The 27,485-nt window shown below is 45.9% G+C and overlaps 1 pseudogene; it reads right to left on the reverse strand.

Moving 5' to 3' along the window:
* Positions 1 to 2,418: 2,418 nt before the first annotated feature.
* LOC141573984 (cytoplasmic FMR1-interacting protein 1-like) lies at positions 2,419 to 23,675 on the reverse strand (annotated as a pseudogene).
* Positions 23,676 to 27,485: the final 3,810 nt, after the last annotated feature.

Here is a 27,485-nt window from a genome sequence, read left to right on the forward strand (position 1 = left end):
GTCACCCTGGATGCCCTTGGTCTGTATGAAGCTGCTTCATCTCTTTGGGATGGGGCAGTGAGCCTGGACTCTGGTGTCAGACAGTCACGGGTGTGAATCTGGGATGGCGCCTACTGGCTGTGTGGCATCTCTGAGCCTCAGCTTCTTCCCAATTCGCATCCCCCTTCCCACCTTCTTAACCTTTCTGCCTAGAAATGTGGGGAGATTTTACAACACCAGTGAAACACTGAAGGGAGAGAGGAGACCCCCCCCCTGCTCCCAGTATAGAGAGAGAGAATTTGAAATGATTGTTAATCATGTGAAATGATACCAAATCACCATGCAACAGTGTATGAATCTCAGAAACATAACATGGGGCAAAAAAGTCCATCCCCAAAGAACGTGTGTAATATGATTTCATCCATAGAAAATTCAAATGTATGCCAAAATAGACTGTATTGTTTGGGCGTGACCACAAGATAGTGGTTACCTCTGTGGGAGGGAGGGGCTTATGATCAGAGAGGAGCTTGGTGGCAAGGTGTACTTTGGGGTGCTGGTCACATTCCATATTATGTTTCTTGACCTGATGGTTGCCACACATTTAAAATAAAGCTTTGTGCACGTTTCTGTATGTATATTTTCTTTTTTTAATTAAAAAAAATTTTAATTGAAGTATAGTCAGTTACAATGTGTCAATTTCTGGTGCACAGCCTAATGTTTCAGCCATTCATGTACATATGTATACTCCTTTTCATATTCTTTTTCATTATAGGTTACTACCAGATATTGAATATAGTTCCCTGTGCTATACAGTAGAAATTTGTTTTTTCTGTATGTGTATTTACCAATGAACAAGGATGTGTATGTGTTCTGGGATGGGGAGGCAGAGAGATACCCAACCTCAATCCTAACAAAAGAAAGGCAAATTAAAGCAACAGTGAGAACCTGTCCTCTCAGATTGTCAAAAATGGAAAAGGTTGATGATGTACAGTGTTAACAAGGCACTCCCATATGCTGTTGGTGGGTGTGTGAAGTTGTGTGGTCTTTTTTGAAGAACCATTTGGCAATATCTACCAGAGTGTTAAATGTGCATTCCCTGTAGCTCACTGGATCTGCTTCTAAAAATGCTTCCTGCAAACAGAAAACAAACTATGGTTCCCAAAGGACAAAGCATAGGGGAGGGATAAATTGGGAGTTTGGGATTAACAGATACACATAACTCTATACAAAATAGATAAACAACAAGGTCCTATTATAGAGCACAAGGAATGATGCTCAATTTCTTGTAATGACATATAATGGAAAAAAATCTAAAGAGAAGAAATATATATGTATTTATATGCATAACTGAATTGCTTTGCTGTACATGTGAAACTGTTACTGAGTCCAAACTCTGCTCACGACATGACAGGCCAATAAATCAAAAGATAAGGTGTTGGTGCAAAGAATGGCAACTTTATTTGGAAAGCCAGCAGACTGAGAGGACGGTGGACTAATGCCTTGGACAACTATCCTCCCCTAGTCAGAATACAGGATCATTTTATACAAAAAAAAAAAAAAAAAAAAAAGACAGGGTTGGGTGTATGTTAGTTGTTGTAAACTTCTTGGTGTAGGAATACTTTGTTCCTGCAGCTGTCCACATGCACCAGGTCATGGTGCTCCTCCAAATCCTCCATCAAAACAAATGTTACTTTCTAGTCTGCAGCTTGTTATCTTTATAGGAGTGCAGAAGTGCTGACAACCTTAAAGGTCAGTACCCCGAGAACAGGCTCTGCTGTCTATTTCAGGCTACAGGCAACATTGTTTTACAAAAGGTGCAGAGCCGGCAAGGCTAAGCCTGGGAGACTGGGCACAGGGTTAAAGCTTAAGGAACAGATCTAAGGTGGACTCAGATTTGCTCTTTTCTATTACATCACCAGTATTTGTTATTGTCACTGTTTTTTAAACTGCAAATGAAAAGATGCTCAAGTTCACTAATAATTAGAGAAATGCAAATCCAACCAGCAATGTATTGAAAAATCCAAAGTAATCAAAAGCAGAGCATAGGACAGTGAACCCTCAGTGCCCATCTGCTGCAAGGATCACGAGCTCCTGCCACTCTCGTTGGACAAATACTCAACATCCCTGCTTCTATGCAATTCTGTGTGGGTTTTTCCTGGGGGGGGGTGGTAATTAGGCTTATTTATTTTAATGGAGATACTGGAGATTGAAGCCACGACCTTGTGTAGGCTAGGCACATGCTCTACCACTGAGCAATACCATCTCTCCCTACCCAGGCTTTTCTGGCACACATCCAAGACATCATTTCAGCCCTAACTACTTCAGTTATTCAATACTCACTTAACTGTATTAAATTACTCATTACCCCAATGAACAGGCACTGAAATCAAAACAAAACTGGCCTTCAGTCCTCTAGCCACACAGATGTACGTCCCCACCCTAGTCAGAAGACACTGGCTCTCCTTTCATGTGGACTCTTGGCAAGATGTTCTGGAAAGGGGCTGTGTGCATCAGGTCACATAATTCTAAAAACCAGAACAGAGAAGTTCACATTAGGTAGTTTATCTCACAACAAAGATGGACAAAGAAATCAGTGCTGAAAACAAGGCACATCTTTGTCATTTAGTGTAAAATAAATGGAGTCTTGGGGCTGGTGGAAATGTTCTCTGCAGTCCACCGAGGTAGCTGCCAGCCACATGTGGTGATCAAGTCCTTGGCTGAGGAACTGCATTTTCAGTTTACTTACTTTTGACTAACTTCAATGTGGACATGCGCAAACACAGCCTCGAACGTGGCCTTTGCTTTCCAGCATTGATGGACTGACAGCCGTCCCTGCACAGGTAGAAAGAAGGCAGTTCCTGTGCAAACAGGGCAGGAGGGATGGCACCAGTGTCCCCAGAGCCCTGGACAAAGTTCTGAGCAGTGGCCCTGAATGTGCTGTTGGGTCACCAGCTCCTTTAGAGAGGTGATAACACCCTACACCATGCAAGGCCCATCCACTTTCCAGGAGAACCCAATGTGGAGAAAAATTTACTTCCAGCATCACAGGGGTGACAGAACTCCCAAAGCCCCACCGTGCATCCACAGATGGTCAAGCACAGGACACCCTTCCCGAGTGTGGGGCCTGCAATCAGGGGAGGGCTCTCCTGACTGTGGTGCCTTCACCTCAGGGCTCAACTGTCCACCTAACCTGAAACCATAATAAAGCAGTTATTAAACAGAAATCAGAGAGTCCAAACATATGACTGTAAAGAGTTTCCCTTGAGGAGCTCCCCCAAGGTGACAGCAAAGCTAAGACCAAGAGGAGGGAGAGAAGGCTTTCTGTCCCCAACAGGTGAGGGTCCTGTTGTCACCTAACAGACACCTAATGCAGCGGTCAGCCAGCCATCCCTGGCTCCACCAGAACCCCCCAGAAGGAGGCTGACCCCTCAAGCTCCTGGTCACCTGTGCCTGAATCCTGTGCCCACAATACATGTGACAGGTGCCCTCTGAGCCAGCACACACACGAGCTGCTCCCAGGCCTCCCGCACTAGGAGTGTGTGTGTGTTGGGGGGACATACTCAAGGAAGGAGAGCATCAGATGGTGAGGCACAGCTTGCAAACAGGAATGAGGGTGGTGTCTGTGGGAGCCTATGTATCTACAAAAAGGTACAGGAATGTCACCACTCATGTGCTATGATCTCCAGGACATACTTACTGTCAAGGAAAAAATGCAAAGTGGAGACGGGTGATTGGCCAGCCTGCACCAACAGGGCAGGAGGGCATTTGGAAGGTGACTGAGTGCAAGAAAGTGGACTGGCCAGTGTGTGGCATCACGGGGACAGTGCCACACAGACAGGGTCTCTACCGGTGGTAAAGCACCTGCCTACCAGCAGTGCCCCACCAGACGGCCCATCCAGCCATCTATGCTGCTTCCTGCTGCCACAGCCAATGAGCTCAAATTTTTGCCCCCAAACCAAACTATAGAAAGATAGTGAGTGGCTATAAAAGTCAGCATTAGAAACAAACAAGAATGCAGCAATGTGGGTGGATTTGGATAGCATCATTTTAAGTGAAATAAGCCAGAAAGAGAAAGAAAAACACCATATATCATTCATATGTGGAATCTAAAAAAAGAAAAAAGAGGACACTAATGAACTCATCTACAAAACAGAAACAGACTCACAGACTTAGTAAATAATCTTCTATTACTGGTGGTGGGGAAATAGGGGCTGAGACAAGATAAATTCAGAAGTTTGAGATTTGCAAACATTAACCATATATAAAAATAGATAAAACAAATTTCTGTACAGCACAGGTAATTATACTCAGTATCTTCTAATAACCTTTAATAAAAAATAATATAAAAATGAATATATGTATGTAATGCATAACTGGGACACTATGCTATACACCAGACAGTGACACACTGTAACTGACTATACATCAATTAAAACAAAACAAAACAAAGCAGTGTAAAACTATTGTAAAACAAAGTTTAACAAGTATACACACATACAAGTTAAAAAGAATAAACTACATTACCAAAAATTTCAGGTTGGGCTTAGATGGCAGAATTTGGAAAACAAAATGAAACAACCCTTCTCCAGAAAGCTATAAGAAGCATCTATCTAATGCAAAGATTCAGAGCAAGATCGACATTTTTGGTTACTGAACAAATTCCCGGTGCCAGCCAGGGCCACCACCACCCTGGAGCCTCACCACAGGCACAGTTTCCCCGGAAGCTGGGGGATGGCTAACCCATTTGTCTAATTTGTGGCAATTTGAAGGCCACATCCATCCTTAACATCTCCATCTATATTAGCGGGAGCCCATATGGATGCCAAACGTAATTTACCACCACTTTCCTTGGAGACATGAAAATAACCAACAAGGAGAGGTCAGTGTCTGGAGTCTGGATGTGATGAGATGGAGTGCGAGCAGCCAGGCATCTTCCACTTTCCAAAGTCCACCCGGTGGACCAACTGGAAGACATTACCTCTATTTCTATAAGGACCAAAGCAACAGTGCAGAATTCCAGACTGGAGCTGAGGAGACTGCACTCAGCTTGGCTGCAGGCCATCTTTTTATCTATGTTTCGGAAGCAGCCATCCACTCATAAGTCAAAGCTTTAAGATCAACTGACAGCTATTCATAACATCTTTTCTAGATGCCCAGTTCCTCACTCAGGGGAGTCATTACATGGTGTAGACTTGAGACCCAGGCCCAGGTGTCATAAGGAAGGAGACACCAAGGATGTGTGTCAGTGGGCAGATGGGACAAGCCCTCATCCACCTCCTGAGAGCTGGAAGGTCCAACCACTGTGGGGGCCTGTCTCCCAGGGCTGGGGGGCCTTTGAGAGTCCCAGACACCTCAGAAAGTCTATGCTTGTGTCCAGGGATAGACAATGAGAATTTAAGGGTCTGGGCAGGTAAGGATCTCATCGGTCCCAGATTTTTCTTTTCCAAGGTTTTCTTTTTTTTTTTTAAGTATTTTTCATTACTTTATTTATTTATTTATTTATTTATTTATTTATTTATTTATTTATTTATTTATTTATTTATTTATTTATTTATTTATTTATTTATTTATTTATTTATTGGAAGTAATTAGGTTTATTTATTTTACTGGAAGTGCTGTGGACTGAACCCAGGACCTCATTGCATGCTAAGCACTCCCTGTACCACTGTGCTATACCCTCCCCCTTCTTTTCCAAAGTATCTAACACAGGATCACACTCCTTTCAGAAGCCAACAAATGTCCAAGTGTTGCCCTGACAACTCCTTTCAGCTGATAATTGATGAGTTCTGCCCCTCCAGCTTCAAACTCCTGTGGTTCCATATATTTTTCTCCTGTGGAACAGAATATTATTATTTTATTGTATTATATCATTGTGCTGTATTACATTACCTTATACTGTAATGAGAGGTACTAAGATTATTTTATCATCAAGGTTACCCATTTGTAGGTTAATCACCAGTGAACCCAACCCATCTTCAGTTATTTTAGACAGAACAATGAAAAGTCAGCAAGAAAACAGTTGTTCAAGAAAATCAATCATCTGAAAACTAGAATTTTTTAAAAATTAAAGTGTAGTGATTTACAAGTTGCATTAGTTTCATGTGTATTGCAAAGGGACTCAGTTATACATATTTATCTCTATTCTTTTTCAGATTCTTTTCCATTATTGGTTATCACAAGAGACTGAATACAGTCCCCTGTGCTGTATGGTAGGCCCTTGTTGGTTATGTATTTTAGGTATAGCCATGTGCATCCGTTAGTCCCAAACGCCTAATTTAGGAGTTTGGTTCCATAATTATTTTTTGTTCATACAAGGCATCCTTGACATTTTCTATTTTGTAAAGGAAAAGCTTTTGACAGTTAATCTTATTTCCTAAAAGGGCAGCAGGACCAGAAGAGACCCCAGACACTAAGAAGCCCCTGCCACTAACCCGATCAATCCCACAGGGTGGCACCCACCCTGCCCTGGAGCCAGTGACTAAGGGGCTCCTTCAGGCCTGGACACACATGGATGAGGCTGTGCTTTATGTGTGTGTTCACAAAAGCCACACGTGAGGGGAACTTTTCTATATTTAACATTTCAATTTCATGATAAGTGATTACTATCTAAAGGAATATTCCCTAACGTATTTGGTTATAAAACATTCACATGTATTTAGGGTGAAGATTCAGCTCTCCCTCAGCTGTTCCTGGGGCAAGGCTGCCCTGGACAGCTGCTTCTCAGGGAGCCACACACCACCTCCCCGCCACCTGTCCTGCAGGTTAAGGTGGCCATGCGAGTCACAGGGGGCAGGACAATGAGGGCCTGGGGGTCCCCTCTCTCTGGAAAGGGTCTCCTGGCAGCAGAGCAGCAGAAGGAAACCTGGAAGATGTGGATCCTGACCAGAGGTTGTACCCAGCACACTTTGATTTTTGCAGACACACATGTGAGGTGGCCAGTCCTGTGGCACAGCCAGCCCCTACAGGCCTGGCAGTCTGACTGTCATGTCCAGCACAGTGTACAGGGCTCCCTTGTCTTGGTCATTGCACAACACAACCCTGCCCCTGCCAAGCTGCCAGGGCCCTGGAGACAAGAGACTGCTTTAAGAAGCAACAGAGCAGGAGGAGAAGGGACACCTCAAGTGGTAAAGCGTGTGCTTAGCATGCACAGGGTCCTGGGTTCAGTCCCCAGTACTGCCTCAAAAAATATATAAATAAACCTAATTACCTCCCCGCAAATAAACACCAAAGAAGCAACAGAGCAAAGACCTCCCTATATGGATCTAGAAAGGCAACACAATTCCCACTGAAATCCCAATATGCTTTTTTAACCCACTTGGCAAGCTGATTTTAATCCTTCCAAAGCAGAAACAGGATCCACGAAGAGGCAGAAGGTGGTTGAAGACATAAGGTCAGGAACACGTCCTGTCAGGCGTCAGGACTGAAGTTAGAGCTACAATGCATAAGACTATGAGTTGGAAGCCAGGGGCAGATGCACAGACCAGTGGGACATGGAATAAAGCCAGGAGACAGAGCAGCATATCCACTGGGAGCTGCAGGGGGACAGAGTGACCCTAGGGACCAGCAAGGAGAGGCATCATCCTTCAGCCGCTGGAGGAGGGACAGCTGGTCACCCCCCAGGGAGAGACAAAAATCTTCCTCCACGTCTCATATCAGACACCAAAACCAACCCCAGAAGGATTAGAACTGAAATGTAGAAAGCAAAACCTGCAACGTGTAGATGGAAATACACAAGAATATCTCCATGGCTCCTAAGTAACAAAGGACTTCTTTTAAGCCATACAAAATGTGTTAACCATGAAAAAAAGTGACTATATTCAAAGAGTATCAGTTTATCAAATACCTTGAGTGAAAACTCAAGCCACAAATGGGAGAGGTGTGTGCATCAAATGTAACACAGAAGATACACAAATTATAGTAAAATGGACACATGACAAGAAGGGAGCATTTAGCAGCAGGGAAGATGCCCTGCTCCTCAGTCCTGAGGGAAATGCAGAGTGAAGCCCATGAGAGCCCGTGTCACACTCACTAGGCCCTCAGTTCAGAGCTGTCAGTGGACATGACCTACAGGGGACAGAGGGACAGGCTAAATGACACCAGAGGCAATCGGTGGAGAAAGCAGGTGTCCCACATGTGATTTCTTAGTGATGGGGGCTCCTAGTGTCTGCTTTATCAGTCTCTCCACACAGCAGGGATGGGGCATGTGCAGCGATTTAAATGTAAAATAATTAAAATTCAATAAAATTTAAAAATCAGTTCTCCTGTCACATGGAGCCACACTTCGAGGGCTCAACAGCCTCAGCTCTGAACTCTCCATCACAGACAGCGCTCCCGGGCAATGGCGCTCTACACCTTATGTGTATGTCACATACGTTCATTTAGATGCAGCAAATACTATATAATAAAACATTCTGACGATGCTCACAGAGTAAACCATTCTTTAACGATGAGCTCCATTTCATATCTGTTTTTCTTTTTTTAATGATTTTTCAAAATTTCCAACTTTATTTAATAAAATGGGTTTTGAATAGAACAAATAGAAAAAATTCAGTAGTAGTATTTAGAAATATATACAGAGAGAAATATAACATCATATGTAGAGATAAAAATAGCATAGGAACCAAAAGAAATGATGCCATGATTTGTTAAAGCTTAAAAATCATATTTCCAAATAGAAAAAAAAGTTTACTTTTAATTTGAATGTTTTTCTGTTTTTCGATTGTAGGAAACAAATTCAAATTAAAGTATAATAGTCAAGAAGAAAACACTTGCTCCCCTTCCCTGATTAATGATCCCAATAAATCAAGCCTCTAAATCCTTCCTGTCCCATCACCCCCGGGGTGGGGCCCGGCAGGATCCAGGCAGGGCTGGGCACCCACCAGGCTCAGCTGGCTGGGCAGGCAGAAGAGGACAGTGTCACTCACCTCCCGCAGGTTCTGGAAGCATGCTGTCTTCAGCTCCGCGTACTCAACGACATCCTTCATCTGGGGCTGGAAGATCTCCAGGATGCCTGTGGTGGTAGAGGGTGAGTCTGGGGTTGGGGGAGGCTGGAGGGGTAGGAGATGCCCCAGGGTGCTGCCTGGGGTACCTGGCTGGGAGCATTCTCTGACATGGCCACCATGCCCCCATGGGCATGGCCACCCATCTCCTGACCCCAGCACAACCTGGGCCCTGGGCCTCAGCTCCAGAGCCTCTGTCTCTGTCAGCCCTGTGCAGAGCTCTTGTTACTGCGCTTGGCAGACACTGTGTGTTTTGCACATTGAAGTTTGTGGTGACCCTGCATCGAGCAAGTCTACAGGTGTCATTTTTCCAACAGCATCTGCTCACTTCCCGCCTCTGCGTCACATCGTGGTCATCCTTACAATAGTTTAAACTTAAAAATTTTTTTGTTTTTTTCCCCTTATATTATTTTTGTTTTTGCTTTGAGGGCTTGGATTTACTTATTTATCTACTTATTTGTTTATCTATTTATTTATTTTTAATGGCAGTACTGGGGATTGAACCCAGGACCTCATGTATGCTAAGCACGCACTTTACCACTTGAGCTATACCCTCCTCCCTTAATTTTTAAACTCTTTTCTATTTTTTTAATTAAAATTTATTTATTTATTTAGCCAAATGGAGAGGTAATTATTTATTTAGTTTGTTTTTAGGTGGAGGTGCTGGGGATTGAACCCAGGACCTCGTGCTTGCTAAGCACACGCTCTACCACTGAGCTGTACCCTGCCCCCATTTTAAAGTTCATTATTATATTTGTTAGGGTGACCTGTGATCAGTGGTCTTGGATGTTACTATGCCAAAAGGTCACAACTTGCTGAAGGCTCAGATGTTGGTTGGCATGTTTCAGCAATGAAGTGTTTTTTAATTACGGTGTGTACGTTCTTTAAGACATAATGCTATTATGCACTTAACAGACTACAGTCTAGTGTAAACATAACTTTACATGCCCTGGGAAACCAAACAAGTCATAGGGTTCTCTTCTTTGCGGAGGTCTGGAACCAAACCCACCATGTCTCCCAGGTTTGCCTGTATCTTCCAAGGAGGCATCGTGTCCAGCAGAGGTAGGAAAGGTAATTGATAAAACTCACTTCACAGGCACAGAGGGAAGTGCACTTAATCTGATAAAGGACATCCAGGAAAGCCCTGCAGCTAAACTCCTACTCGGTGGTGAAACCCGCACAGCTTCCCCCAGGGCTCCTGAGCAAGACCGTGCGTCTCCACTGCTGTCCTGGAGGCCCTGGATGTTGTGATATGGCAGGAAAAGACACAAGGCATGAAGCCTGGACAGAGAGTCAGTGTCCTCTGGCTCAGTCCTACACTCAGTGCTGACCCAGTCAGAACTCCCCAAGCTGACTCCGGAATGGGTAGTCACACAGAAGATGTGGAAGAGCTGAAACAACCCCAAGAGGGACAAAGTCAGAGACTTAAAAGGTTTCAAACCCCTCACCCCAACAGGTCGGCCCTGAATGCTGGTCCACAAGGACCATGGCCCTGCCCACCCAAGAGGCCATCCTTTCTTCTCGTGGTCCACCGCCCACCTCATCCATCCCCAGATCTCCACATCACCCAGCGTGAGCTCAGACCCTCCTGGGGGGATATTCCTCCACACGTGTAGCCCCCCAACAGGCACTAAAGAGCAGGGTGTCCCCAGCAACACAGTGTCATCTACACGAGGTGCACAAGGTGCCACGGGCCCGGCCACACAGTGGGATGAGGACATGTAGGGAGCGGCCCTGAAGTCCACAGCTCTGCCCTAGACCAGCTCTGGATTTGGCTAAATGGCTTCATCTCCAACATTAAAAATGCCCTCCTCTGGCCAGGATCTAAGCACCACCTTTATGACCCCAGTGTTACCATCTGTTTCTGACAATGGACTCAGGCTCCTGAGCCAGGCTCACCAATGGTCCTTTCCCTCCCCAGTGGCCGAATGGGTCACCTTGCCATCTCCCGAGACACCAGCAACAGCCCTGGGGGCTCAGCCTCACCAGCCAACTGCCCATCAGAGCAGTCTCCCATGGGTGGTCCACATGTGGGCTTAGCAAGGCAGTCATCCAGCTCTCAGGAAAGTATTAATGGATACAAGACAAAAGGCAGTTTTGTATGAGACAAGGGCTCCTGTAGTCCAGTTTTATCAAGGACAATGCTTTCTGAGATCATGAAGACTGTTTGTGTGGGGAGCCCCAAACCAGTGCTATTCAGGCTGTGCAGGTCTGGCACCCTGCAGAGCACCCCTGCCCCAGGGCCCTACAGCCAGCCAATCAGTGTGACAGATGGGCTGCACCCTGCTTGGAGCTGCCCCCAGGCCTGGGCCAGTCAAGCCCAGCGGGCAGCTGGACCTGGCAGTCAAGCTCCCCGCCCCTCCCTGGTCAGTGATGTTCAAGATCCGGGTGTTGCAGAAGAGCTGGAGGTGCACAGGGTTCAGAGCCCTGTCACCCCCGCCCCACAACCCCCACACCCCCCACACACCCTCCTGCAGCCTGCTCCTGGCTGAAAGGCTGCAGGCCATCAGGCTCTGGTTGGCCCCCACCTCCTCCCAGCGGGGAAAGCAGATCGGAAACTTGTCAGTGACTGCCCACTCGGTCTCCCTCCCTGCGGCTGGGCTGACACTGCCCCTGCCCCCCGTGCACCCAAGGAGGTGCCGTGCTCACTGGGAGAGCCATACTTGTGCCGAGGCAGCCGGCAGACTTCAGATATCACCTCCATCAGCTTCTCCTCATACTGCAGGATTGTGCCTTGCAGCTGAGGGAGAAGGGCCGTGTCAGCCACCAGCCCCCACTGCCCCACAGGCCGAGGTGTGACAGGGACTTGGGAAAAGGTGTCTGTTCATAAAATGCCCTGTGATGACCCAGGACTGATAATCACTGGCTGCAAAGGAAAGCCCCACTACACTCACCCCAGGAAATGGGTGTAGAATCCCACCCCCAGGAAGGCCGCACACCTGAGGGGTGCACACCAGGCTCCAGACCACCTGCAGCAGCTCCTCCCTGACCACCGCGATGCCCTGGAAGCCCGCAGCTGGCAGACGATCTGGAAGAGTGGGGCCCCCACGAAGCTGTGGCAGCTGCCATAAATACCTGAGTAGGCCAGGTTCAAAGGCTGGGGACAGAGAAAGTCAGTGCTTGATGAAGTCTCGGGGAATTCAATGTAGCCCCTACGTGCATGTGAAGAGGAGGAACTGCTTGGCAAAGTGCATGAGTATTCAGGGCCCCTGGGTGGAGGGATCTGGAGAACCTGTTAGACCCCTCTTACTGGTATCTATGATTTCAAACTGAAAACACGAAAACAAACTTGCTAAAACAGAAGGAAAATAAAACCATTTGGTTTTCAACATTTATTAAACTGCTGATCCTGCAAAAACATTTTGAGATCCTGCAAGAATAAATGAAATTACTTTACAGCCTCCTTGCTGCCCCCATGGAACTGCTCCCAGTCTCCTGGGGGAGACATGCAGGACAGACTCTGATGGGGTAGGGGGAGCTGCATTCTCAGGGATGCAGTGTGGGATGGTAGGAAAGGTAATCAGGGTGGCTTCCTTTAAAAGGGGACCTCCAAGCTTGTCTAAGGACATGGGCACACACTCAGCATGGAGACTCCTAATGCAAGCATTCAGTGCTATGCATTTCCCTCACACACTTCTTTAGCTGCACCCTGCACATTTTGATATATTTGCATTTCATTTAGTTCAATGTCTTTTTAAAAAATTTCCCTTGAGTCTTCCTCTTACCCAAGGTTTATTTAGAAATGTGTTCATCTGCAAGTGTTTGGAGATTTTCTTGTCATCTTTTTGTTACTGATTTCTAGTTTGAGTTCACTGTGGTCAGATAACACACTCTGTAATATTTCAATTTTTAAAATTTTGTTGAGGTCTGTTTTAGGATATGGTTTATCTTGGAGAATGCTCATGGGCACTTAAAAAGAATCTGTGTGCTGCTGTTGTGGGGTGAAGCGCTCTATACACATCAATAGTATCCTGTTGGTTGAAGGTGTTTGGCTGACTTTCTGTGCACTCACTCTTTCAATTACTAAGTGAGAGGAAGGCTGACTTCTCCAGTTACAATTGTGCAGTTGTTCATTTCTCCTTCCACTTACGTCAATTTTTGCTTCAAGTGTTTTGAAACTCTGTTGTTTGGTGCATCAACATTTAGGATTGCTGTATTTTCTTGCTTGACCTTTTTTATCATTGTGTTGTATTCCCCCATCCCTGGTAATATTCTGTGCTCTAAAACCTACTTTATCTTACATTTATACAGTTACTCCTGCTTCCTTCCTTCCTTCCATCCTTTCTTTCTTTCTTTCTTTATTAGTGGGGAGGTAATTAGATTTATTTACTTGTTTGCTTCTTTATTTAATGGAGGTACTAAGGATTGAACCCAGGGCCTCATGCATGCTAAGCACACACTCTACCACTGAGCTGCACCCTCTCCCCTACTCCTGCTTTCTTTTGATTAGTGTCTGCATGATACATCTTTTCCACCCTTTTATTTCCAAACTATGTGTATCATTAACTTGAAGTGAGCTTCTTATATAGTCATGTTTTTAATCCAGTCTGCCCATCTCTATCTTGTAACTGTCTTCAGACCACTGACATTTAATACATTTACACACAACGTGATTACCAATATTTAAGTAGGTTCTGTTTCAGTCTTCTTGCAGGTCACTTTAACATGTCTGAGACTCCACTGTGACTTGCCTGTGGCATTTCTGACAGCATCTCTGGCACAGGTCTGTCGGGGTGCTCCAGCTCTTACATCACACATCACGTAAGTCACCACAGTCTGCTGCTATCAGCATGGTACCACTTTAAGTGCAGCGTAGAACTCTGACCTCCATTTAGGTCCCTGATGTTTCCCCCTTCTCCTTTTATAACTGCCTTAAATATTTCCTCTACATACACAGAGAGTCCCATCAGGACAGCAAGGATTATAAAAATTCAGCACAGCAGGCCTGGTTGCTCAGCCCCAAACATGCCAGCCTACAACTCCTGGGAACTCAGCCCATGGACTGTTGCCTTTGTTACTGACTGACAGCTGTTTTCTACACCTGGGACATTGCCATGACATACAAGCTTGTCTATGTTGTTCACAGAAACAGTGATTGTTGAGGAGCTCCTCCTTTCCTTCTGGGGGTTCTGGGGTTTCAGTGATGGGGGCTGGTCACACAGGTGGCTGTGCCTCTGTCCCCTAGTGAAAGCTTTGGTCCCAGGTGTTCTGTGGGCTACTCTTTCCTGGGCAGGAACAGTCTGCATCCCAGGTCCCATGTGACCCACAAGAGGGACCACGGAACACATGCACCCACTTCCGTCACCACCTCTGCATCTTTCTGCCTCACTGAGTCTGTTCTGTGTCCATTTGTCATAATACACTCAGCTATGAGTCCGTCTAGAGAATTACCAAATGTGCAGGTGGTCCTAGGACTCCCACAACACAAAGTCTGAATCTAAACCAATGATCAAATGCCAGACTGACCATGGTGGAAACACTGTCAGACACCTGTCCCACACCCATGCCTACAACCCTATTAGACTCGTAAGACCATGTCCTGATCATGGGCTCAGACACAACCTCCTCCAATGTCCCTCCTCAAAGCACAAAGGTGCTTTCAATGCTGGGATTCTGGGTCAGGTTTTTCTTGATAATAAGTTGTAATGCTTGAAAAACAAATCATTAGTGAAATCAAATTGCCTCATGTTACAAGTGAGAAAATTCACTCCCAAAGCCACCTTGACTTGCTTGGGACCTGGGGCTCAATGACATCTAATCCCCGCTCCCCTTGACCAGTGTCTGGCTTCCTGGTGACCTCAGTCACCCCAAGGATGGCACAGCCCAAGGGCAACACAACCAGAGCGATGTCACTACTGAGAGGGAGGGGAGAAGGCACTGCTTCTGGAGAGGGAGAAATTCTAAAACATCTGCTCTAAAACACTCAGACTCAGAGGGAAACCTCCCAGCTCAATTCAAGAAACAGTGCTGGCACGCCCGATGTCTCACCCAGAAACCAGAGGACATGGGCTCCAGACTCATTAGCCACCTGCCCTGGGTTCTCTAACGCCCCGCCACTGTGCGTCTTCAACTGGGAAGTGCAGACACTTACAGGAAAGAGAATCAGTGACCTGCTCAAGAGCGCCCACTCAGAGCAGTGCCACTACCAAGAAGTAACCAGACTTCACGTAAGGGGCACCCAGCTAAGTCAGTTTTAACCCCATGAGACACTAGCCCAAGTTCACCACTCCTAACAAAAGAAAGGATCAGGTTCCCGTGTGTCCCACAACCTCGCAGGGGCGAGTGCCCCACCTGCACTGCCCACCTCGCTCAGCGGGGACGGCGCCTTCTCACGAGGAACACGGCTCAGCTCCACGGCACCAGGCTGTGGCATTCTGCCTCTTTTTGATCCTCAAAAAAAGTGTCATGTAAGAGGAACAGTCAACATCAGTGTTGCTCATGCAAACATGTTAAGACTTTCTTATGAGTCCAAACACTCTAACAAACAGTCCTTGTTTTGGTTGTGAGAATACAAATGACACAAACGTAATTTCTCAAACAGGCTGAAATCCTTAAGGCCAAGTTCAGTCACCTCTGGTTGCTTTAAGATGAGCGATCTATTTTTTCCTTCCCCCCAGGTGGACACCTTCTTTGCAGGTGTCCTGCAGTGCCCCCTGTGGACACGGAGGGTGTGAAGGTGGACCCCCAGTGCCTCGGGACTGGTGGGCTCATGGCTTTGTCTCACAGAAGTGGAAACACTGCTGTCTCTATGTGCGAGCACTCCTGGAGGAAATGCTGCTGAGGGGACCTTCACGCCGTGGTGGGCAGCAGCTCTGGGGGGCCTCTCAGAACCACCCCGCAGGCCCTTTCCCCAGGACTGCATCCTCCAGAGACCTGAAGGATGCCGGCCAGAGGCTTGCAGACCTGGGGAAACCAATCAGAACATCCTTCCCTGAGGGCATCCTCCTCTCAGGACCATTCTGTTTGGAGGCTGACTTCATTGTGCCCCACGACCTGCTTGCAGGGTTTGCGTGGTCCTTTTCAGTGATGGCACTGCATCCCCTGGACAGTACCTTGTTCTAATGCTCTTGGTGGCCAGTGAGTTTGCCACCATGTTTTTTCTGAGGATGTTGTACATTATGCCAGTAACAGATATTACTTTGTACTTGAGTGATTTATTTCCTCAGGGGTCCAGCTTCCCACCAGTGAGAGAGAACATTTAAATACTGGTGAGTGCTGGCAGATGGCTGCCCCAAGTCACACGGTCTCACATGCACTCCTGTGGCCATCCTTAAGGCAGTTTCACTCCCCCAGCCTTTTCTGATCTGAGAGGCAAAATTACTCACTGCTGTCATATGTTTCTCTTCAATCACTGGTGAGGCTGGAGGTCTATTTTTATTTTTCTGCTACATTTTGGGGAAAGTTCTGCTCATTGCATCTGGCTCTTTATTTTACTACAGAGTATCTCTCATAAAACTGTAAGAGGGTTTTAAATATTCACAATGCTAATGCATACCCGGCCACCGTCAGCCTGGACATGTGCCTCATCTCAGGAGCCAGCGAGTGTCCTGCGCCCACTTGCCTGTGGTCTCTGGGTGTCAGCTGTTCCCCACCTGCCCTCTCCCACCTCATCTCCTCCCTTCAAGGTGTCACACTTGGCTGGGCCCCCTACCCCTCTGTCACAGATGTGCCCCCAAGCCTCTTTCACACACTTTCTTGGCTTGATGTTCTGAAGTTTTTAAATCTGCCAATCATCTCACTTCCATTAGTGCCAGCAGTGAGGCTGGGTCCACCCACCCCATGGCCAGAAGGCTGCCCCAGCTCAACATTACTTGTCAGAAAGGGAAGAACAGAAAGGAACTGTAACATTTTGTATGTGGTGTGATAAGTTTAAATTACTGCAACTAAACTGATTCAAACTAAACTTCAAAATGTAAACACAAAAGAACCTACCCTTGATCCATGCAAATACTGGAGTTGTGCATTTGGCTGTTTATCTCTTTGAAATTCTTGAGAGAATGGTAATATTGTTTAAACAAATCCAGACAAGAGAGATGAAAGAAAGGAAGGAAGGAAGGAAGGAAGGAAGGAAGGAAGGAAGGAAGGAAGGAAGGAAAGAAGGAAACCAAAAGTTTAATGGTAGTTCTTTAAAATTCAAAACTTTCCTATCACTCATCAATTAAGGCTTCCTCCCAATTAACTGATGTAATTATCATATAGGAAAATTCTGAGACACAAATACTCTAACGTATGAGAAGTGTATCCAAAGTTGAGGAACAGAGAGAGAACACCAGGGCCGTCTAGCACATAAACAGTCTCCAAACTTGGCACCAGAACATCTCAAGCCTAATTCAGTCCTTTGACAACTGGGAATGACCAGGAACTCGGGCCTGGCTAATCCTCTGGACATAGCAGTGATGTGGGGACAGGAGCAGGAAGGCAGACTTGGGCAGTGAACTGGTCACTCAGGTCACTGGTTATGTGCTAGCAGAAGGTGAGTCTATAACCTCACTTGCTGGGCCAAGAGACTGTGGCTTTGTAATGGATTAGGAGCCACTGAAAATCAGATGCTTGGATTTTAAAGCAGAAATGTCAATATCTGCTAACACTTTCAAATTGGAAGTGTTTGCTTAAACATGTAAAACTTTTGCAAAGGAGCATGATTAAAAAAATATGAAAGGAACCCTCCTACACTGTTGGTGGGAATGTAGTTTGGTACAACCACTGGAAAATAGTGTGGAGATTCCTTAAAAAATTAAAAATAAAGTTACTACATGATCCATCAATCCCACTCCTGGGCATATATCTGGAGAAAACTCAAACTTGAAAAGACACATGCACCCCAGAGTTCATAGCAGCACTATATACAATAGCCAAGACATGGAAACAACCTAAATGTCCATTGATAGATGAATAGATAAAGAAGATGAGATATATTTCTACAATGGAATACTACTCAGCCATAAAAAAGAATAAAATAATGCCATTTGCAGTAACATGGATGGACCTAGAGATCATCATTCTAAGTGAAGTCAAGAAAGACAAATGTCACATATCACTTATATGTGGAATCTAAAAAAAAGATACAAATGAACTTATATACAAAACAGAAATAGACTCACACTAACATAGAAAACAAACTGTGTTACCCAAGGGGAAGTGGGGAGAGGGCCAAATTGGGAGTTTGGGATTAGCAGATACTAACTACTGTATGTAAAATAGATAACAAAAAAGCACTACTGTATAATACAGGGAATTATATTCATATCTTAGAATAACCTATAGTAGGAAAGAATCTGAAAAAGAACAGATAAATACACATATATGTGACTGAGTCACTATGCTGTACACCTGAAAACTAGCACATTGTAAAACAACTATACATTGATTACAAAAATACAGATTTGCTCATTACTAAATTCTAAGACCTTGACTAACACATATTGCACTTTTAGAAATTAACCAAGGATGTAACTGTCAAAACAACACCAGCGCACGAAATGAACATGTGCATCTGAGGGGAGGACAGCGGCCCGCAGCACTTAGCACATTTGCACAGAAGCAGCATGTTGTTGAGTGGCTGGATTTTGTCCTCATCCTTTAAAGAGTGTTGAGTGTTTGTGGGCAGATGGCTAAACTGCTTGCAAGTCAGCTGGATCCTTTCATGACCTGTCAGGGTGTGCAGCAGACACTCCTCTAGGGCTGGTACTAAGACAGGCCCTTCTGGCAACTCTCTTGAGTGCCCGGGTGCTCAGTGAGGTTTCTCTGTTCTTGCGGGCAAGGCCCAGTGAGCTCTGTGAACTAGTCCATCTACAGCAGCTCCTCCTCTCCTAGTCTTGTGTACAGAGATTAAAATTCAAGAAAAGACTAAAAAGGGCACCTAGGTTGGTCTCAGGAGCTGTTTCTCTGTGCACCTCTCTCCTTTCCCATACTCTGCCTTGCAAATTCCAGCTGTTTTGGCTTCCTCAATTTCCAATCTGTCTCCTCCACTGAACAAGATGTCCAAAGTGCCTCCAGGCAGAAAGCCAGGGAGTCACAGAGTTCACACCCCTTGTTTCCTTTCCCTCAGGGGAACATCCGGTGAAAACAGTTGTTTCATAAATTGTGTCCAGAGTCTCACTTTCTTAAGGCAAAAGAGTAAATCCAAACTTACTCCAATATCCTAAACAACATTTTTGGGGGGTAATTAGGTTTGTTTGCTTGTTTGTTTATTTTATGGAGGTCCTGGGATTGAACCCAGGACCTTGGGCATGCTAAGCACACGTTCTACCACTGACCTATACCCTTCCCCCCAAACAACTGTTAAACACCATATTTTGACCATATAAATTTCTAAATCGAAAGACCAAAAAAATGGAAACAAATACTGAATTCCAGTTACTAGGTTTGTGTTTTGCAGTGGGTAGGGTCAGTAATTCTGAAGCTACTTTCTGCACAGTCTAGAACTGAGCAAATGAGGGAATACACTAAGAATGATGAAACAAGAACCCTCAGTGTAGAAGGAAGTTACAGAAATGGAACTGAAGCCTGCAGTGCTGAATGGAAACTGATGACCACAGTTTGAATTCATGGCTTCAACAGACAGACAGCAGGATGGAAGGAGACGCACGTAAACATTAGGGGTTTAGCTGTGTACCCCAAAACAGAACTCATAGTCCTAATCACCAGCCTCTCAGAATGTGCTCATTCAGACACAGGGTTGTTACAGATGTAATTAGTCAAGATGAAGTCATTCTGGAGCAGAGTGGGCCCTTAATCCAATACAACAGGGCTCATGTCCTCACAGGAAGAGGACAGAGACACAGAAGGAAATCACCATGTACCGACAGAGACAGAGACAGGCTGGAGTGATGTGGTTGCAGGCCAGGGACCGCTGGCCACACCACAAGTGGGAAGTCAAGAGAAGTCCTTTCCCAGAGTCCCAGAGGGGCCAGAGGCGAGGACACACCTAACACCCAGGCTTGGCTTAATTTTAAAATATTCTCCATTAAAAGGAGTCCTGGTGAATTGCAGATTTCAGGGATAAGGTAGGAGAATTCCAAGATGAACCTGGAAGCTCCTGCGGTGCAGAAAGTAGGACAGGGCTTCAGAACCCTGGGGACAGCCCAGAAGACACAGAGACAAGGCAGGAGGGGATCCCACCAGCCAAAACATGGCTGACTTGAGCCACAGAATCAAGTCCTGCCAGTAACAGATTATAATCCCGTGTTAGGATCCCTGAGTCCTCACTCATAATAAATGAACAAACGAATAAACACTAACAAGCGCACACAGCAGAATGCCAACTACTACCTGTAGATGGAATGAAAACGCCCCCACATCACCACAGTTCAGCCACTGCAGTGAGAACTGCTTTGTGTGAGAATCACCAACAGGTGCTGAAACCTGTGGGTCAAGTGTTAACAAGGAGCAAGTTATTTAACGTCTCAAATTACCTCCTTATAAATTACTTATCAACTTCAAACAGAAAAATGGTACAATGCCAGCAGAGAAACTTGGCAGCCACCATCCTGAGCACGGCCAGTGGTGGGACAGCCTCGTGGTGCACCACACCCCACTCAGGACACACCCTCCTTCGGTGCTGTTCCAGCCAGAGGGTGACTCTGAGCCCAACTGCTGGCTTACTGCCAAGGCTACAGTGTTGTCACAGTGAGATGCTGTACAGGTTAAACTGAAGTCTCAGGCCACCTAAGCATCCTCCCAGAGCCACTAGGCATAACTCATGCATCAGGAATAAGCAGCAAAATAAGCAGATACACCAAGCAACAGGGAGTTCTGGTCTCCTGCAAGCAGCTCTCAGGAAACCCTGAAGCAGGAATTAAAACACTAGGCGCACACTGTGGTTCTCACTCTGGACACACAAAATGCCTTTTCCAGGTAATGAAACGTTAAGGGTTCCAACAGAAGACCTAAAAATACAGAATGGCTCTTGCTGGCACTGATGGAAGGGAGAGGCCCCCAGAGCTGCTCTGGTGTGTGCCTACCTGAACTGCACCCCAGGTTTCTGGGCCCGAGGAGGCCGAGGTCATATCACACTGGTCCCAGCCAGCACACATGCCAAGGTTGTAGCTCTGACACACATGACACTGGGTTCCCGAGTAATCACCTGGCCTCCAGGTGCCTGGGCTTTGGGCAGGCTCTGCAGACCCGCCCGCGGGCTCCCAGCACAACACCAGGTGAAGGCAGCTTTCTGCTCACAAACATGATGTAGATCTCATGCTGGGCAGGCTCAGGGAACTGAGGGTAGAGGTCCTGACCTGAGTTCTGACCACCTCGGCTCTGACACTGGGGCTCCTGCCACCAGTAGGACAGTCAGCCCTGGACAGTGAGGCTGTTCCCTAGCATCAGCCACAGTTGGGGTGAGGGCACCCACGTGGGCCCAGCTCAGAGGGCAGAGCCTCAGAATCTCTTTCCCTAACTCCACACTCCTCACCCAGCTTTCATCCAGATGCCTGAAGCATCTTTCAGGAAACACAGTGATTCAACAGAAGAGTTTACAGCACGTGCTGAACGTTCCTCCTCATGTCATTTTCACCTGCCCCACCACCACCCCGCAGTCCTTCCACAGCTCCTGGTGTTTCTGAAGACTCAGCCCATCTTAATTATTGTCACCAAGATGACCAGGACAAGTGGGCAATATGTGCATGCTGTGCAGTGGGCACAAAGGGGGCCCAGGGAACATTTCAACTGTTCCTTTTGCAAGATCTCTGGGAATCCCTTAAAAGGGAGACAAAACACTAGACAATCAAAAATGCAACTGAAAGTAATACCCAAAAATCAGCTCCCATGTTGCCTGATTCTGCTCCCCACCCCCTGCCCTCACTATAATGTATTTTCTGGACTTGCCAACACTGAGTTCTGTTATGTTTCACCTTTGGAGATGCCAGTTAAGCACTGGGCAAAAATGATTTAAGGGACATAATAGAAATTCATTCCAAAGGTTCCAAATGGACCAACCTAAGCAACAAACATCTTGCAAACACTGCCCATGACTTAAACAGATATTCAGAAGCACAACATCACGTATATACCCTTGCTAACATGGCGTGCTCTCCTCTGAGATCATGTGGGAAAAAATGTGTATTTAACAGTATGCCTAATAACAACTATTTCTGCAAAATAAAAAATGTACATCTTCTTTGACTATATGGCAAAAACTCTAGAAGATATTTTTACAATGGAAATCATTAAGAATTTAATTATTTCCATGTATAGAAATATATATATATATGTATATATATATATAAGATTTCTAGCTTTTCTACAATTATGGCGTATTACTTGTATAATAAAAATATTTTTTCAGTTAATTCTAACTCTATAACAACTTTAAAAACAAAAGTTTCAAGAAAGTGGGCACTCAGAAGGGAGCTGACAGGGATGAGTGGTCTCTCAAGTTTGGTTCTGGTGGCTTATGCCCAGCCAGGCATGGGGACCCCTGACCCAAGAAGGCTCCTCCACCTGTGGCCCCTGTGGCCACAGCCACATGTCCCCTCTGCTGCCTGGGGCTGGGTCAATGGCTCTGATGCACAGCTCCACACACCAGGAACAGGCCTGCCTCCCCATAAGGAAGGTGACGCTGGGTCCCAGACAGACAAGGACACCAACAGGTATGATCAGACTGCAGGAGAGCCTCCCTTCTGCCCTCAGGGTCAAAGCTCAGCCCCTCTGGATCAAGGCACAAAAATCTAGGCCGAGAAGTCAGCCGTGATTAAGCCAACACGTGGTGGGATGTTCAGACGCAGTAATGAAGCAAAGTAAAAGCCAAAGACACTTATTTTTAAGCAGTGGTGATGACACTCACACAGAAGCTCACATACACGCACACACTGTCTCTTACACACCCACCATCACTCATATTCCCCACTTCTCTCACTATTACTCACTCACACACTCTTACATACATGCACACTCCTGCATGTGCTGACACAGAACAGGGCACAGAGAGGACAAGCCTCAGGCAGGTGGATGCCCAGAGTGCAGGGGCCACCCCAGGGCCACCCCAGGATGTGGGCCGCATCACAAGGCGGGACTGCACAACCCTGTGGCCAGCAGCCATGCCACCCACCCAGTGGGTCGCTTTGTGCTGCTCAATATAGGAGTGAAATGGTAGGTGGGTGGGAGGCTGGCTGACCGCTGATCCTCATGTTCCCCAACATCTCAGAGTAGAACCAATGAAAAGAGAGGCGCCCAGCATGTTCCAATATCTGCAGACTTCAAAGTGTGCTGGTGGTGCCCATCTGGCAGCTGCCATCCACATGCAGCACGGGGTTCACCCTGAGCCACGGGGGTTGCTCCGGACAAGAGCCCTGGTCCCGCCACGTGGTCTGCACAAGCCATGACCACACCACACTCCCAAGGGCTGGCCCAAGGCTGCACCTGAAAACATGGGAGACCAGGAGGGCCTGAGCACCCTGGATGTGGGAAATGATGGGGGATGGGGGGCAGGGTGGAGGCCCTGAGACCATCCTGCTAGATGCCCATTGGCGGGGGCGCCCAGCACCATCCCTGAGGCGGCAAGCTCATGGGCTGGCGGAGCTGCTGTAGCAGCAGTCGGGCGGGAAGCCAGAGCTGAGCTCCCAGAAGATGTGGAGGGTGGCTCTCCCACAGGGCGCCAACACGTTGTGGCTGGCCTCCCAGAACATGGCGTCGAAGCTGTCCAGTCAGGTACCTGCTCAGCAGCCTGTGGGTCATGCAGTTGATTTCCAGAAGGCCATCCAGCTCCTATTGGACCAGAGATGGGGTGTGAGGACAGAGCTGGGCCTGGCACAGCAGCTTCCATCCCCTACACGGGCAGTGGGGGGGGTAGGGTGGACAGACCAGGGTGTGGGTGGTGAAGGGCTGCACTGTGGGGCCCGAGGTCTAGGCCAAGTGCACACAGGCGCCTGGCAGGGGACATGCGCTTGCTTCCCACACCCCAATTCAGCACGTCCTCTCCACTGCTCCTGCAATGCCCTCTTTTTCACGGTTGCCCCCCAGGGCCACTGTCCTTTCACAACACTGTGGTCACCTCCCCACTGTCCACTGCTGGCCTCCAACCCCCTCACAGGGCAGAGAGCACTGGGATGTGTCCACAGCCACCCGCTGGCAGGCTGTGTCCTAAGGTGTTGGCCTGAGTCAGCGTCCCTAAGGCACCTGAAGGTATTCCAAAGAGAGGCCAGCACTTTCAGAGCCAGCCTCCCAGGCTGTCACACTGACTGTCCACAAACCTGTCCAGGTCTGCATTAGCCACCACGGCAGCCACCGGCCACATACAGCAACGGGAACATGGCTGGTCTGAACTGAGGTGCACCGTGCATGAGACACACACAAGATTTCAGAAACTGAACGTGAAAACAAAGAACGTAAGCTACCCACGTCAGTGTGCTTTTATAATGATTGTCTGTTGAACTGTTCATTTGGGGGCATAGTGGGTTAAATAAAACAGATTGTTAAAATTAATGTCCCCTATTTCTTTTTCCTTTTCTAATGTGATGTTTAAAACAATCTCCATGGCCATATTCTACTTGTACTGGGCGGCATGGGTCTCGGTCAAAGCCTCAACCAATGTTTTTAATCTGAATCATGTAAGACCAAGGACAATGAAGATACTGTGACCCAGAACAAGCCAGGCTGCAGGAAGGGACCCTGGGGGCCTCTGATCCCAGACAACCACTGGATCCTGAGGAAGAGCTGGAGGGCTCACTCACCCCCACCCCACAGAGATGCTCTCTGCTCAGAGGGTGCCCCAAGGGGACACCCCCACCCCAGAACCTGCTTCTCAGGAACAGTCTTCCTGGAGTTCTTGCCTGCAGCCTTTACTCTCGGAAGATTGAAATGGCACAGAATCCTTAGTTTGCACTTCCTCCCACTGGCGATCAGATTTTCTGTCCTTGATCACACTGCTCAGACATGCAGGGGGCTTTCCTTCTCCTTTAAAGTCCAATACTTTCACTACAATATTCCTTGGTGTTGGCCACCTTGGGTCAGTTTTTCCAGACATGTGATATAGGCTTTATATATATATGTACACTCCATTTTTCATTTCATCAAAGTTTTCTTGAGATACCATTTTTAATATTTGTTCCATTTTGTTGCTTTGGTTTTTGTCCTCAGGGACGTCTATGATATGTGTGTTAGATCTTCACTGACCATCTTCTACATGATTTTCTCTCAACCCTTTTTGTCTGTCTGTCTTTCTTTCTTTCTTTCTCTTTCTTTCTTTCTATTGAGGTATAGTCAGTTTACAATGTTGTGTCAATTTCTGGTGCATAGCACAATTCCTCAGTCATACATGAACATACACATATATTCATTTTCACATTCTTTTTTTACCATAAGCTACTACAAGATATTGAATATAGTTCCCTGTGCTATACAGTATAAACTTGTTTATCTATTTTACATGTACCAGTCAGTATCTGCAAATCTCAAACTCACAGTTTATCCCTTCCCACCTCCCTCTCCACTGGCAACCACAAGTCTGTATTCTATGTCTGTGAGCCTGTTTCTGGTTTACATTTAGTTCATTTGTGTTTTGTTTTGTTTTGTTTTTTAATTCCATATATGAGTGATATAGGGTATTTTTCTTTCTCTTTCTGGCTTACTTCACTAGAATGACATTCTCCAGGGCCACCCATGTTGCTGCAAATGGCACTATTTTATCATTTTTAATGGATGAGTAGTATTCCATTGTATAAATATATCACAACCTCTATATCCAGTCATCTGTTGATGGACATTTAGGTTGTTTCCATGTCTTGGCTATTGTAAATAGTGCTGCTATGAACAGTGGGGTGCATTTATCTTTTTCAATTAGAGTTCCCTCTGGATACATGCCCAGGAGTGAGACTGCTGGATCACATGGTAAGTCTATTTTTAGTATTTTTGAGGAATCTCCATACTGTTTTTCTATAGTGGCTGCACCAAACTGCATTCCCACCAGCAGTGTAAGTGGGTTCCCTTTTCTCCACACCTTCCCCAGTGTTTATCATTCATGGACTTTTTAATGATGGTCATTTGACTAGTGTGTGGTGATATCTTTATAACCCATTCTTAAAAGAAAAAATATTTATATAATCTTCAATCAATTATTTTTTTGTGAGTCTCATCCCAGTAAAAAAAAGAAGTGGTTTTTTATTTGCTCACTGAGATGAAGATATGTGGAAAAATTATAATCATCATTCTTTAGAACTTTTAAATTGTTACTACTATAAAAAAAAGATTTTAAAAATATCTAATAACCTAATGCTGGGTAAAAAGCATTATGTATGCTACAGTTTTATTAACAAATTTTTAGGACTTCTGAAAAAATTGAGAATTACAAACAATATATTAGAAGTTGGATAAGTGGTGACAGTCCAAAAACTTTTTTTTAAAGGTTGGAATCACACATGCAAGGTGAAGCTTGGGCAGAGACATGACTAACACAACTACAAGCAGTGAGGCAGGTAACAGAACATCAGTGCTGCAGGCCAAGCACATCACCAGTGAGGACAAGGGGGACCGCGCTGACTGCATGAGCCCGATCTACAAAGGGCAGCTACTGCCCCACCTCTCTGCTCCAAACGGTGGGAACACAGGCAGCCAATGACTGGATTTTCAAGTCATCCCTAAAAATCCAGAAATCCATAAGCCTCATCGAGAAATTTTCCAATTTTCCAATGCTGATCACTAGTTGAAATTCAAAGACACTGCATATCAACAAAGCACATCTCTAAGGTGGTTCAGTACAGAGGCCACCTTTAGGCTAAAACATGAAAACTGCTTTCAGAGAGGTATGAGAGGCAATGAATAAAACACTCAGCCTTTGAGATCAAATGTCTGGTTTGGTTCTGAATGTCTAGTTCACCACTTAGCAGGGGCATGATGATAGAAAAATTATTTCTTCAAGCCTGCTTCTTCAAATGTAAAACATCACCACTCTCTCATAAACGTTGAAAAGTGACACTTTGAACACAGTATGAGATACACAGCAGACATCATAGAAATGTCCCTTACACTGACTGCTCCAGCCTGCAAGTCTGCAAGATAACTTAACAGATATCAGAAAATAAACACCCTGGAAGACCTTCAGCAAGTTATAAAAAGGAGATCAGAAAACTGAGAGGTGCTTGTCATGCCCACTTCCCTCAAACCCTGCTACTCAGAGAGGCCCTGCACATACACAGGGAAGGTACTGTTAATGTAGGGGATGGCTTGAAATGGGCCTTCTTAAAATGAGACAGCTAACTGGATTGTCAATCTCAGGTTAAAAAGCTGAAGAGTCCAAGCCCCTTAAAGCTAAAGACAAGAAAAAGTCTGTCTCTTATTAATTTCACAGACCCTTACTTGCTGGTAGCAGTGAAATAGCTTACTTAAGCTTTGATACTTTTCTAACTTTTGGCCAAACTTCCAGAAAATGGATTTCTATATAGTGCCTGGAGCAAAGCATTTATCCAGATTTTTCAATGTAAAAAACATGTCATAATCTAAAGTTCATTTAAAGTATGATTTCATTAAACCAAAACATTATGGGACTGAATTTACTGCTACAGTTAAAATACCTTT

The sequence above is a fragment of the Camelus bactrianus genome, chromosome 19 (genome assembly GCF_048773025.1).
Source record: "Camelus bactrianus isolate YW-2024 breed Bactrian camel chromosome 19, ASM4877302v1, whole genome shotgun sequence".
Classification (NCBI taxonomy): Eukaryota; Metazoa; Chordata; class Mammalia; order Artiodactyla; family Camelidae; genus Camelus; species Camelus bactrianus.